This window comes from Balaenoptera ricei, chromosome 8 (assembly GCF_028023285.1).
Source record: "Balaenoptera ricei isolate mBalRic1 chromosome 8, mBalRic1.hap2, whole genome shotgun sequence".
Taxonomy (NCBI): domain Eukaryota; kingdom Metazoa; phylum Chordata; class Mammalia; order Artiodactyla; family Balaenopteridae; genus Balaenoptera; species Balaenoptera ricei.
In genome coordinates, this window is record NC_082646.1 from 41789871 (window position 1) to 41802006 (window position 12136).

A 12136-nucleotide genomic window follows, 5' to 3' on the forward strand; every position below is an offset into this window, starting at 1 on the left:
AGCCTTCCTGGACACCCATACGCACACATCCAGGGTAGGTTACATGCCCCTCCTGTGTGTGCCCATATACACATCTTTCAGAACATCATTGGGCAGCAATCATGGCTGTTTCAGTCAAACTCCATCTTTTGCACAGAACCAGGCATCTAGTAGTATTCATCATCTCAATGAATACTTGAATGAATGAATGAATGCTCTTAATGTATTATTGAAATGATCTGTTGGTATCATTGTTCCCCAACTAGAAAGTGGGCCAGTATCAGGAGAAGCTGGCTATGTGAATGGCTTGCTGTGACCTTAAGAAGCTCCTTAAGCTTTCCGTGTAAAATGCTACACATGTATTAATCAGGACCCTGGGGACAAGCTTCGGAAACTCCATCAAATTAGGCTGCGTCTCATCGGCCCAACCTGGGCAGGGCGCTCATTCTGGAAGCAATCACTGTGGTCAGGGGATGTGGACCCTCTTCTGGATCTAGGGGGTAGAATCAGTCCCATATAAACCTCGTGGACTAATAGTGGGGTGAAGGTAGTTGCCCAAAAGAAAAAGTGAAGTGCTGTTCCCTGAAGAAGAGGGAAGGGATGGTGGGCAGAGGCCAAAACAACGTGTCTACCAGCCTTGTGCAAGGAATTATTATTATTCTAAATGAATTCTAAATCAATTTAGAACGTTAAACATTCTATGATTCATTTTAATTTGGTTATAATAAACAAACGCTTCTTTCGTGTATTTAAAGGCCTCCCAGTTTCCACAAAATATTACACAGGAAGAACTGGATTTCAGTCACAAGCATGATGACAAGGTCAGGTATCAAGAAGGGCTTTTGGCCCCTGAATTTGCTAAAGGTGTGTAGAGGGGAGCTCCAAAATTCAAGGCTCATTTTTTTTTTCTTTTTTAAAAATATGGAACACTTCACAAATTTGCATGTCGTCCTTGTGCAGGGGCCATGCTAATCTTCTCTGTATCGTTCCAGTTTTAGTCTATGTGCTGCCAGAGCGAGCACTCAAGGCTCATTTAATCAAGATAGATGAGGTTTCCACGCACAATGGGGCCAAGAATGGCCTATTCAGTTCCAAAATTTAATATAGGACAGGATTCTCTGGGGGCAAGAACCAGGCCAACTGTGGTTCCTAAAAATCTAACTTGTGCTTTGTTCTTCCCCAGGGAAAGAATTCATTTTAAGTCTCTCCTCCTGCTCCTCACCAGAGACAGTTGCTGTTTTCCAGGGATGCCTCAGAACATGTTCCGACTGCCTTGAGTCTGCCCACCAGCACCTAGCTCGGTCAGCTGCAGGTGCATGAGAACCAGGCTGCCCTCAGATGGGTGGCTTTTTTTGGTTGAGACTTCTGTGACTGAACATTGACCTGCCAAGTATACTTCAAATTTTTCTCTTGAAGAGATAAAAGGGGAAAGTTCCTCCCAGTGTTACGTACTTACCAGGAAATGGGGTGCAGCCAGTGAGCAGGTTCAACTGGAAAAGCTAACCCGTATGCAAAAAAAGGTGGAGATTATTTCTTTTGTCAGATACAAGTTTTTAACTGTGTATAATTGGGCAGATGATTATGGAATGACTGTTAGTTAAAAAGTGTTAGGACTTGTGTAAATTCCACAACAATCCACAAGTTATTGTTCATTGCCCTATTAATTCCTCGATAGAAAAAAGAAAACTAACACCAACTTTTAAGGTCATTTCTTTTTATCTAAGTGCAAAAATTTACTGCCCCTAAAAGATACTGTTATGAATAGTTAATATGAGAATTTATTACATTTATTTTAGGGTTTTACTCTTATGCACTCAAGTTCTTCCTGTATTCTTACTTGACTGAACAGGTAGTGCAAGAATTTTGGATGTTCAGAAAGCGGTACATTGTGAAATTCTGGTTAAAGTCAGAAATATTTGCACCATATTTAAAATATTTATAGGGCTTACTTCTGCATTCTTCTTGTTAAACTACTCTTTCCTAAAAGAGAGTTTATTTGCAGTCACATGTAGAAGTTATGGAATACAAGACACACAAAAGGAAATTATTTTGACATTGCAATAAGCATGTTAATATCACACAGTGCAATGCCTGGCACATACGAGGTGTTTAATAAATGTTTGTTAAATAAATGAATAGATGAGTGAATCAATGAACGCCACTGTTAATTTTACTTTTCATGAGGCACTTATGAAACAGTTCACTTTCTTCATTCACGGAGAGTATGCAAAAGACTTTGGGCTAAAAAGTAATGACTAAGATAAATAATATAGCACAAGTGTAGGGTGAAAATGGTAAGTATCATACTGGCCTCCCCAAATCCTCTTCAGGTTCACCAGCATTATCTCTGTACCTCACCTGAAGTCTACTTGGGTCCTCAGTCAAATGAGTTAGCTCAAATTCCGTACAGTCTCAGGAACTCAAACACATCTGATCTGGATTTACTATGGTACTGACTCCACATCGGAACTTATGTGTGGCCTTACTCAAGGCAATCGGACCCTAACTCAAGACAAGACCCTAACTCAGGCAGGCAGCCCAAATCTCTACAATTGGAGGAAGGGATCGTGACTCCCCTCCCCTCCCCCTGCCCTGACCCCACTTCTCACACAGACCCAGGGCACTCCTCACTAAAGAAAATGGAGAGAAGATGCATTTTCCATAGAAGTCAGGGAATTCTGTCTTGACCAGCAACTTACCTCCAAGCAGCCACTGAGAGCACAAAAGTGGTCAGACCAGGTTCCATCACACTAGTTCCTGTGATTCTTCTAAAAGGGCTCTGAGGCACTTGAAATATTAAGAAATACTTGTTGGATTAAAGTCAACAAAATTAGTGACATACAAATGATTTTGGAAGAGTGTGAGAATGGAAGGGTAAATGCATGTTGCTTATGCAAGGCAAGGAAAAACCATTCTTGAATAAGTGGGACAGCCACTTTTTATAGTTCCACGACCAGCATACCGTGGCCAAATAAACCACAGCCCAGAAATCTTGCAAGATTCACCAGGGTGAAATCACAATAAAAGTGCTGGTTATGTTATTTTCAACCACTCCAAAAAGAACCTTTTGTCTGTATTTACCCTTAGCAATGTTTAAGCCAATTCAGCAAGTATTTGATCTTGGGAGAAAGAGAAAGACAGGTGAATAAACACTGCCCCACTGTCTGACGGCACTGCAGGAACTACTTCTGTCCTGGAAGCACCACTGGACTCTGCAAAAAAAGGGAACTTCTTTGAGTGAGCTCACTGCTCAAAGACTTAATTTCCAGGATCATCCAAGACAGCAGGGGAGTAACAGCCCCTCTTGAAGTCAGAGAAGAGAAATTAGATGTGAATAAAAGCCGTACATGCTGCCTGACCACCATTCGCACATTCTCACTGTTCGTCACTGAAAATCTGCTGTGCCTCTTTCATTCCCTTGAAACTCTCAAGGGCCCATTTCCCTGTCCACAGTTTGAGAAAGAACTTTGGGGATTGTTGTTAGAAGATTTTGATATGATGACCCCAGGATTGGCTGTGTTCCTTTAAAAGGTAAAATACTGCAGTTTTTCTTTATTTTGATATATTATGACGACTCCTTTGTCATTATCAGCTTGCAGAGCTATTTCTCAAGTGTTTTCCAAGCAATACAGGACTGAGAATTGTTCTATATTGATTTTTGGAGGGCTACATTAGGGTCAGACCTTGTTTGGGCTTAAAAACTTGCAAAGGCTGTAACTTCATGCAGTAACACTTACTGGATGTCAGTTATGTGCCAGACACATGAGGTATATCTGAACAAACAGACAAAAATGTCTGCCCTTGTGGAACATGCTAGCTATCACACTCAACCCACCCATGTAAATTATAGCTTTAGAGAAATTCCAGATCTGAAGAATCCAAAGGTAGACTTCAGAAGTTATGATGTGTCAGGCCTTTAGTAACCCTGCCTATTTGCTTCTTGAGGCAACATTTCCTTGATTGCCTTGTCACTTTGTCATTTGTCACTTCTGAACTGATCAAGTGTCATTATCAGAGTGGAAAGTTCTTTCAGACACCTATCTTTGCAACTTTCTCATATCCGTTTGTAAATAGTTAAGCAAGGTTTGTTCATATTATCAAAGACGTTTTTCAAGTTAAAGGGAAGCAATGTTTTTTGAGGGGTGGGGCATACACCTGGGTCTCTCCACCCAAAAGTTTCCACTCTATCCCCTTTAGTTATAGAGACCTGGAATTATGAACCGGAAGGAAGCTATTTAGCCCACACACGTGCTCCAAGCAGGTATTATAATTAAGCCAGATAAAACTAAAGGCAGTTGTACTACTAAGGATTCTTTTCGTTGCCATTACAGTGACTTACTAGAGACAGCTTTATGGTGACTGTTTCTTTTTTTTTGGCCACACCGTGCAGCGTGCGGGATCTTAGTTCCCTGACCAGGGATCAAACCCATGCCCCCTGCAGTGGAAGTGCAGAGTCTTAACCACTGGACTGCCAGGGAAGTCCCAGCTTTAGACCAAAAAAAAAAAAGGGCAGGGTGGGGGACAAAATTTACTGTCATGTAAGAAGTGTGTCTCATAGAGACCCACCTTTTTTTTTTTTTAATAGTTGAAGAGTTTTATTAAAAATAGTAAGAAAAAAAAAAGCTAATGTAATTAAGTTAAAGAGTCATTAGGCAGAAATTTCCTTAAATGATGAGAGATTTAACCTTTCCGTGAGTCCAAAGGCCCCTCCACCGAGGGACAGTCTCCAGTGATGCCCTGCATGTTCACTGGTTCCCAGGCTCTCATCTGACAAACTCACTGGTAGCTAAGGCTTTGGTGTCCTGCACCCAAGGCTAGTCTGTGACAGAGAGCTCCCTTGAACAAAATTTACTATCTTGTGAGAAGGGGTTCTTACAAAGCCCAAGAGGAGGACTACAGGACAGAGAATGCTGTCAGAATGCTACATCTCCTTCCTTCCCTCCACCCCGCCATCCCCATCAGCTTTCTGTGTTTCTCCAGTTCACTGGGCAGAATATAGTTCTCCCTAGCTCCATAGTTCTCCAACAGCAGAGTGTGACAAGCAGATTTTGAATCTCAGTTTTAAGTCTTTGGCAGCAAAAATCTGACTGGACTTCCTTGGGCCTGGTGTCCCTCTAGTGAAATTAGCTATGGTCTGGCACTGGGTCCAGAGCAGTGGTGGTCAGTAGGTGGGTTTGGGCAGGGAGTGAGGGTACTAGTTCTCAGAGAAATGAACACCTTTGTGAGCTGAACAGTTCTGGAGAGGTGTCTGCCTCTTGTGTTTGTTCTGATTTCGAACAGATGACCAAGGAAGGAACTTTCTCAGTCTTTCTATTATTTCCATAAACAAATGCTTCCTTATGTCTAAAATAAATACCTGCAAACAACTTATTATGAAAAACTATAAACGCATACAAAAGTAGAAAGAAAAAGGTGATGAACCCCCAGTTCCCTTCATCAAGAGTCAGCGATTATTAAGATTGCTCACATAAGCTCCACCTAACCATTTTTCTTTTATTTCTATGTTTTCAATTAAATCCCATATATCATCTTTCATTCCTTCATGATTACGTATGTCACCTACAAAGTCTACTTACCAAAAGAGCTGAACCTGAATCCAATCAAGCCACAGGTAACTTCACACCAGGTGGCACTTGGTGTCCAATTGTTGCACTTGTGTGATGTTAAGATTAATCACAGGTTCTTGTGGTGCCTAGCCTTCTCTCCCAATGAGGAATCTCCCATCAACATTTGTCTAGGGCTTCCCTGGTGGCACAGTGGTTAAGAATCTGCCTGCCAATGCACGGGACACGGGTTCGAGCCCTGGTCCGGGAAGATCTCACATGCCGCGGAGCAACTAAGCCCGTGCGCCACAACTACTGAGCCTGCGAGCCACCGCAATGAGAAGCCCGCGTGCCGCAGCTACAGAAAAGCCCGCGCGCAGCAACAAAGACCCAGCACAGCCAAAAATAAAAACAAATAAATTAAAAAAAACAAAAAACCACATTCGTCCAATGGTTTCACCCATTGATGAGCAGAGTCAGTTAATGCTTTGGGGATTATAAAATGGTAGTTTCACTAATCTATCATTCTTTCCACATTTATTAACTGAAATTCTGTAAAGAGGACTTCCCTTAATCTACTAGGGCTATTTGGTACCTAAATTACCAAATTGTTCAGAAAAGGTAAGATAATAGATAATTCTTTCTTTTCAGTCGCTGCCTTTGTAAGTAAGAATTAATGCCTTTGCAATTTCGATTAGTGTTTAGTGAAGCTGGGTTTTGTTTTTGTTGTTGCTGTTTGCCTTATTTTCTCTCATTTAAAAAATACACTTATGAACTCATGGCTTTTTATATATTCAGTGAGTGCCAAATTTTTTATGCTAAAATTTCCCCATCTTTGGCCAGAGGATTACTTCACGGTGGCTCCTGAGTCCTTTGGATATGACCTATTAATTTTGGAAACTTCCCTGTTTTCTGTACAAGATGCTCCAAATTCATCCTGGAGATTTCCTGCCTCAGATCTGGAATCAGACATTCCTCCAAGGAGCCATGGCTTCTTTTTTAATCTAAGTGTTCTTAAAAATCAACTTTATTGAGGTACTAGGGGTTAGGATTTCCATATAAGAATTTTGGGGAGACATAATTCAACCTATATTCAACATGGGGAATTTTTTAAAATGTTATGAACAATATGAATTGTTTAACTTACCAGGTTTTCCTTTCAATATTGGCTACCAGAATCAAACTTGATAAACTTTAAATTAGAATTTAAATGAAAGAATATAGTGAACTAAAGATCAGGATCAGGGGAAAAAGACATAGCTTAATGATCTAGGCACACTTACAATAGAAGGACCAAAAATCTCATTGTTAAACAATCTGAAGCTGTAAATCTTTTTTGAAACTCCGCAGAGTATAAAGAAATAAAGGGTTGATGGGGAAGGAAGAAAGTAAGGCAGACAGGCAGTCAGAAAGAAAAGAATAAAGGAAGGAAGGAAAGATGAGAAGGAAGGGAGGAAAATGAGAGGGAGCAAGAGAGTGGTGGAGAAGAGAGAGAGAAACAGAGACAGAGACAGAGACAGAGAAAGAGAGAGATTAGGAGCTAATCCAAATCTACATTGTTGGGACACAACTAAATCTTAGGCCCAATGACACTGCACCCTACCCCCATGTCCCTGGATAATTAGTTTGGGTATATTTTTCTTTTTCGTTTTCTCTTTACATATTGTAATATTATTTCTTAGGAAATAGTTAATACTATTAAATCAGAATATAGAAAGCCTAATTAGAGTTTCAACACAATCCCAGCTGCAGGGGAAATCCTAATCTCTTTGCTTTTTAGCATTCTGAGAAGCAGTCCTTTCTTTCCCAAGATAATTTTCCTATGTTATGTTTTGCTTTGTTTTGTTTTGAAGATATACGTAAAGAACACAAAACTTAAGCACACAGCTCAATGCTTTTTACATGCAGCACACACATACTCTTACTTGTGTAACAACTACCCAGATAAAGATATAAAACACAACAGGATCCTTCATGCTTGTTTCTAGTCAATAGTTCCCAAAGGAAACTACTATTTTTCATAGTTAAATTTATCATTTTTATTGTTTCTGACTTTCATATCATACTTAGAAAATCATACTTCTCCACCCCAATATTTTCTTTAAAATCTGCCCATATTGTCTTGTTACTTTTTATTGTTTTATTTTATTTATTTTTAAATTGAAGTATAGTTGATTTACAATGTTTCAGTTGTATAGCAAAGTGATTCAGTTATACAGATATGTGTATATATATGTATATATATATATATTAATATATATTTATATATATATACATTTATGTATTCTTTTTCAGGTTCTTCAGAAGCTACTATTTTGACTTCTGTCTCTCTAGGTTAGTTTTACCTGTTTTTCAAAATCTATACATGGATTCCTCCAGTATGTTCTCTTTGTGTCTGGCTTCTTTTTGTCATCATAATGACTGTGAGAGTCATTGGTCTCATATGGTTTATTCTTTTTTGTTTTCTTGTATCTTTCCACTGTATAAATATATTACAATTTATCTAGCTTCCTGTTGATAGACATTTGGGTTGTTTCCATTTTTAGGCTATTTTGAATAAAGCCATCATAAACATTTTTTTACTGTCCTTTTAGGTGGCATCATCTATTGTACAGGCACCATAAAAAAATATGGGTTTGTATTTAAGAGATATCATTACCATTTACCATCAAAAGAGCATCTAAAAAGTAAGAAAACAAGACTAAAAGTAACTGAGACATGGCAAGAAATAAAATATATAAAATTACCTTGGTGCGGTCAGGGAAGATTATTTCATAGCATTTATTGTGTTTGTCTCATATATACAGCACATATTTACTATATAAAATTTTTTTAATATAGAAAATATACAGAAGAAGATAAAGAAAATATTGCTCCTCCCCCAACTCCATCCCCAGATAACCACTGTTTGTATTTGGGTATTTAACGAATATCCAGTATAATATAGTTTATATATATATAGTTTATATATTGTGATACTATTTGTAGTCATCTTTCCTCCTTTAACATCAGCTTTGTCCCATGTCTTTAAATGCACTTTGAAAACATGACTTTAATAGTTTTATCATATGACCAAGAAAAAGGATCTGTAGTTACTGATGGTACAGGTGCTGGATGGACCACACCAGGTAAAGGGAAAACCATGAGTCAAAAGCCCTGTCTATGCACACAGTTTTAATCAGCATTTAGTCCCTTACTTACTTAAAAAATTTTTTTTTAATTTTACCGTAGTAAGAATACTTTACATGAGAAGTATCCTCTGAACAGATTTTTAAGTGTACAATACAGTCTTGTTATCTAGAGGCACAGTGATGTATAGCAGATCTCTAGAATTTATTCACTTTCTACAATTGAAATTTTATAGCCGTTGATTAGCAAACCCCCCATTCTCTCTCACCCTGGCCCCTGGCAGCCACCATTCTATTCTTTGCTTCTGTGAGTTTGACTAGTTTAGATTCCTCGTGTAAGTAGAATCATGCAGTATTTATTCTTCTGTGACTGGCTGATTTCACTTAGCATAAAGTCCTCCAGGTCCATCCCTGTTAATTTCCAATCTCCTGTAGTGTGTGTGTGTGTGTGTGTGTGTGCATGCACGTGCGCGTGTGTGTGTTGTGTAGGCAGGAGTGTGACTCTGGCTGAAACATTCTGGGAACTAAGGGGATTTGGGCTCTTGAAATGGACAATGTTGACTCCCAACTTGATCACCCTATTTCATCCAAACACCTTCTAGCTTATTCCACCTAGAGTGTAAACGTGCAGATTTCTATCAGGATTAGGGAGTCATCTCGGCTATGAGGAAAATATAAAGCATTTCCTGTTTGTTGTATCAGTGGGAGGAGGTAGAAATATTTCTTAAAATGCCAAGTTTAGAAAAATCAGATGCAACATGAAGGTAAGTAAATTGTGGTACTGTCATATCAGGACATACTATATGGACTGTAAAATCATGATTTAGACAAACATATATGATATAGGAAAATGGTCATAATGTCTGACTAAGTGAAAAAAATGCAGGCTATAAAATAGGTGTAACATGATAGTATTTTTATTTTAAAAAAATCCTCATTGTATGATTTCTATCTCTATAAATATTTTGGTTGTAAACAAAGGATATCTTAATAAGATAAACCAGAGGATACATTTCTTTAAAAGTAAGACTAAAACATTGTCTTTTCAAAAAAATTTTGTCCCATTGAAAGTGGAGGTCTGGCTGCTCGCAGGTCTAAAGCCAGTAAAGAGGCAAATGGGTGGAAAGGAAAGTTTGCTGTATTTCAGAGGCCAGCAGCCTGGGGGGAAGGGCAGACTCCTGTCCAAAGGCCAACTCCCCCCCACAGACAATCAGTGGGCAAGAGCTTTCATAGGTGAGGGGAGAGAGCTACATGCAGAAACAGCACAGTCAGCTCTGACAGTCATCTTGAAACTGGTCATGCATTTGTTTGATCATCGTCATCTTGATTGTTTTAAGTACAGTTAACCTTCAGTTCCAGGGTCGGTTTGTCACCATTTCTTTGAGGCCAGTTCTCGGAATTGTGGCAGCTTATGTCATGGCTCCAGTCTGGTCATCAGGTAGTTAACTTCTTCCACCTGGTGAGGGTTTCAGTATCTATAAAACAGCTCAAAAGTTATGGTTCAGAATATTATCTATAGCTCTTGCGAAGGAACTAAATGTTCCTTTGACTTTGCTTAATGACTACACTATTATTATTTAGTCTTGTTGGACTGTTTTCCTTTTTTTTCTGCATTTTCTCACTTCTCAGATTAAACTTATTCTTTGGCTAAAGTTTTTCCACAGACAAAAGGCAGGCTGAGGACATGGGGCTCAAGGACCATAGGGTCCTGCTCTGTTTCACCATCTCATGCAACTAAAGAGTGTTCCCAATCAATTTGGCTTTTTTTTTTTTACTTCTAATCTTTTAGTCTGTGTGGCTCACAGATACTTTTGCCATGACTATTTGGCCAAATTAGGAAGTGGGGTGCAAGCCCTATGACACAAGTGACCCAGCAACCCATGGCAACTGTCCCTGGCCTGAACCCAGGAAGTTCAAAGATTCCAGAGCCAGGAGCACATAAAATGAAGGAGGAAAGTGAGCAAGTTGCAAACATCTTTAGAAAAAAAGCATTTTTATTTTTTTTCTGATCTCAGAAAGAATGCTTCTGTCGTATTTCATCAATAATGAAAATAGCCATTGGTTTAAGATTGCTCTAGATTTTTATCACTTTAAAGAAGTGTCCTTGTGACCCTGGCTTTCAAAAAGTTTTCATTTAAAGATGCTTTTTAAATTAAAAGAAACAAAACAGATGCATCCTATTATGTAGCAATTTAAAAAATCATCCTCTACATTATTCATTATTATAAATAATCCTGGGATGAAAAACCCTGTACATGAAGCCAGTTTGGAAGATGTGCAGTGGGGCAATAAAGAACAGAACTTAACCCCAAAAGGACCAGGGCCCCAAAGTGGAGAAAGGAGAGAAGCCCTAGCAAGGAAACCGTGCCATGAAGTCCGTCCTGCAGTGGGGAGGGTGCAGTGTGTGTTATCGGTTGACCAGGAATAGAGAGGCTGACGCAGAGGCCCCAGCCCGAGTGGCAAGGCTAAGAATAAACTGGGGGGAGCTTGTGTATTGGGCAGAAGTAGAGTGGAAATGAGGGAGGAAATCCTTTAGCACGTGTTTGTAAAGTAACCCTGAAAGCCCAAGTGCAAACAGGGCATCATTTCTAATGGTGAGTAAAAGTCAATACTCCCCAGCCACTGCTCCTTTTGTGTGGCATCCTAATATACATGCAGAAAGGTTGATGGTAAGAATTTGGGGGAGGTTAAGAGTTTAGATTCGTAAGCATAGTAAATGCTTTACCCCATTTTCAGGTAGTTTGGGGTGTTATATTTCTTGACTAATTGAAGATGTAATCTCTCCAATTTTAGCCACTGGCTCACAACACTGTTTTTTAAGTAGCCAATGATTAGAGAGTTCCATTAACATGGTGATGGCTGGAAGTGGCTTACATGTAGGATCTCTTAGTGTGTATTAACTAAATGGAAATTTCTGTATTAAATCTGGAAAAGTTTGGATTTTGACTCAAGAGATTATTGACTGTTTCACAGTGTAAATATTTTTAAGTAGGGAAGAGACATACCCAGTCAACAAATCTTTGTTGAGCTGACTTGATTTATTTCATTAATCTGAGAAATAAACTTGAGAACCATGAACTGGAGAAAGTTTTAAGATGAGCTTAAGTGAAGAAGGAGAATGAAACGTGTATAACCAGAATACTAGGAAAAAGAACTTTTTAAGTGGGTGAGGGGGTGTAAGTAAATCACAGCAGTTATGTATAAAATGAAAAATCTGAAAAATCCAAAGGTCCAAAACATAGAGTAATAAATGCAAAAAAAAAATAGTACAAACATATAAAGATTTTTAATATAATTATTCATTTATATTTTAATGAGTGGGAAATTATATGTTGTGTTATATATACCATACAATGTGATTTCAAATATTTCCTATGCATATAAAGTAAAACATGCATAGGAAAAAAGAATAAAAATATATCAGTATGTTATCAGTGGCTTTTTCTGGGAATTGAATTACAGATGGGTTTTTTTCCTTTATTTTTT

The 12136-nt window shown here is 38.7% G+C and overlaps 1 non-coding gene across 1 annotated transcript; it reads right to left on the reverse strand.

The window, feature by feature from the left end:
* Positions 1 to 894: 894 nt before the first annotated feature.
* On the reverse strand, positions 895 to 1001 carry LOC132371186 (U6 spliceosomal RNA). Its single transcript, XR_009504807.1, has one exon. It is a non-coding gene; the product is annotated as a U6 spliceosomal RNA (small nuclear RNA).
* Positions 1002 to 12136: the final 11135 nt, after the last annotated feature.